This window comes from Octopus bimaculoides, chromosome 25 (assembly GCF_046866305.1).
Source record: "Octopus bimaculoides isolate indiv1 chromosome 25, ASM4686630v1, whole genome shotgun sequence".
NCBI classification, from domain to species: domain Eukaryota; kingdom Metazoa; phylum Mollusca; class Cephalopoda; order Octopoda; family Octopodidae; genus Octopus; species Octopus bimaculoides.
In genome coordinates this window covers 1291556-1294966 of record NC_142952.1, presented here as the reverse complement: position 1 = coordinate 1294966, position 3411 = coordinate 1291556, and positions in this window count along the sequence as shown.

The window sequence follows — 3411 nt, the reverse complement described above, 5'->3', positions numbered from 1 at the left end:
ATATATCATGGTATCTATTAGACTATGTGGGGGGGTGTACAAAGAGAGAGAGGAGGAGATGGAGAGAATTTCATATGAACAACACTCAGAGTCTCTTCGAAATTACCCATCCAGTTAGATTTTTTGATTTTTACCAATGTTGGCATCGCCATTTAGAATTAGGATGGTTCTTGGGAAAATATAAATAAAATTTCCATCATTGTCTCAAATATCAGTTCCACTGTTGCTATAGAAAATACATCAGGAGACACTAACTTGCCAAAGGGAAAAGTTCCGACTTTTCCAAAGTCTGATATTCGGAGCTTTTTACCCTGGTCCACCGACTGTACCATTTTTTGTTTTTTTTTCTGTTTGTTTGCTTGTTTCATTTTTCTATTTTTCATGTCATTTTCTTCAGGCAAAGTTGGTGTCTCTGAGTCAGTCGCTCGATTTACGAAAAATAAAGGGTCAAGTTGCCTTTGAATTATACACTGGTGTCTTTGGAAGAGAAAAGATGCATTAGATAACATAATCGTGGATTTTCTTTAGGAATTATCGGATGGTCATGGCTGGAACGCCTTTGATCATTGCCCTGCACAATCAGAGTTCACCTGGAGCTAGACAACAGCAGCTTTATGACTTCACGCTTGATGTTTTAGGCCATTAGGAAAATCAGTCAAATAAAAGGATCAATATATATATATATATATATATACATGTGTGTGTGTGTGTGTGTGTATGTACATACATGTATATCTTCTTTTTTACTTGTTTCAGTCATTAGATTGCGGCCATGCTGAAGCACCGCCCTTGAATAATTTTTAGTCGAAGGAATCGACTCCAGTACTTCTCTTTTTTTTTTTTTTTTTTAGTCTGGTACGTATTCTATCGGTTCCTTTTGCCGAACCACGAAGTTACGGGAACGTAAACAAACTAATACCAGTTATCAAGCGAGGATGGGAGACAAACACAAACATACACACGCACGCGCGCGCACGCATAAGTGCGTGTATATATATATAAAAATGTGTGTGTGTGTGTCTCTGTGCGTGTGTGTGTGTGTGTGTGTTTGCTTTTATGTCATTTTACATTAAACTGGAGGATTATGCAATATTTTTTGCAGATTACATATTTAATATTCTTTTACAAGAATAGTATCGATAGGGATATCGAAGTTTCAGCCTGTTGAGTCCATATATATGCATATATATATATATATATATATATATATATATATATATATATATATATATATATATATATATATATATACATATACACATATGGAAGTATGCGTAACGATAATGAAATATAAACAATATTCTGTGCTTAAGACTGCATATATAGTTATTTTTTTCTGTACAATCGATAATTCTAGAATATTCTGTATATCTAGAATCTCTTTCTAGCTCGCTTGACTTGATACAGTCAGCATTTATCGGTCTCGTCGGCAAATCCGTGATATGTTTGTATAGGGTCGACAGTTGAATGTGTCGTCTTCCAAATGAAAAATGTACTGTTTATTGCCTGTTTAATATTGTTTTGATTGTTGTAGGCAATAAAGACTTAAATGTTTAACTAGAATGCCACATGTTAGATGTAGAACAAAACACTCGATGTCGTATGTTCGTCGCTGTCGCACGTTACTAGGAAACTCATGGATTCTTGTGCGTGTGACAGTGACTATGCATGGGCATTCTATGCTGCAGTTTTCCAAGGGAGACAACTAGGGTAAAAAAAATTTGGTCTATTCAAGGGAGGTGACTCTATTTGAATTTTTTTTTCTACTTTTTTTTTTTCGTGTCATCAATAAATATCTTTGTGAAATTGTATCGCATTTGTAAAATCACGTTAAATAGTATTGCAAAAACAAAACAACTGGCTTCGAATATGTATCTTTCATAATCCTTTTATTTTTTCCATAGAAAAATATTGACCAATTGGTTAATTTTTCATGAAATACGTCTCAGAATGAAGACACAAAGAGTGATTAATATTTCTCGGCAGACTCACCGCCATTTTCCCACGCTGGTAAAAACTGAATTTGTAGGATTCAGGAGGGACATCAACAATTTTTCTTCTTTTTATCAATATTCATTTCTAAATATTTTGCTATTTTCTAGTCTATTGAGCAAACATCGCTACACTCGGGTTTTGTGAGCCTGTGAAAAAATATCGTAGCAGATCTTTTTCCATGCAGACGATGTTCTTCGTAGGTAAGTAGGTGAAGACCAGTGCAAATCGCGCCTCAAATTATTATTATTATCATCATCATTATTATTATTATTATTATTATTATTATTATTATTGACGTCGCACAGTATACAATATCGTGAGGTTGTTGATTGAAGATCTTGTGTCTACCGGGGGTTTGTGCTGTTTGTCAAGTTACAACACGGACCTCAGACAGACAGTGTGTGTGCGTGTGTGTGTGTGTGTGTGTGTGTGTGTGTGTGTGCGCATGCGTAACATATATGTCCTGATGTTGCTGTCTTCTGTTGTAACGTTGTTTTGATGGAAGGTTTTCGTATGGCTTACTTTTTTTTTACGTCAGTGATTCTGCTCACCCCCACCCCTATGTAGATGAAGCCACATCTTACTTCAGAGTCTGGAGAACTACAGCGTGAATATTGAGGGTCCAGGAATGATGACCCTTCTAGGAGAAACGCTGTTGAAGGAGAAAAGTACAAAAGATCACTTACAAATGCATCTCCAAGATATTGAAAAGACTTCGGAGCAGGACGAAAACTGCATCATGAGGTAAGGAACCTTGCACAGTACATGGAAAAGGGAAAACACCAGGGAATAGTGGAGCTCCTCCTCTACAGTGAAGAAGAGATAAAAAAATTTCTAAATCCGCATGCACATCGAACGAGTTCGCACTCTTCCCCATGCCTACCTAAGACAACGGAGATCTCCTATAGAAAAGAGTATCAGAAGTGTATATGATTCTGTGCAGAGATTTCCCATGTGAGGTGGGAATGTCTTTTGGTAGAATGGACAGCCTTTTGGATGGGCATTTTAAGGAAATCCGCCCTACCAACAAGACCAGATTACCCATTCTTTAAAACAGAGGTAAGTAGCCTTTCTTACATTTTCTCCTCCCAATATGACCGTATTAAAAACTGACATCAGAGTGGAATCGGAGGTGTTGCTCCCAAGGGAATTTACTGCAAGGTGAGTGAAATATTTCACGGACATTCCTTGGGTGACCCTCTTGCCGGCCGATATTAAGCGTTTTTATGTTTTTAAACCTATTCTTCATTTTACAAACGGTTCTGTTTAAGTTTCCCACTCCTTTAACATTTCCAATGTTCTCTCATCCCTCGCCTCTGTGGCAAGTGAAATAAATGAATTATTATTATTATTATTATTATTATTATAAGGCGGCAAGCCGTCTGAATCGCTACCGCTCCAAACAAAATGCTCCCC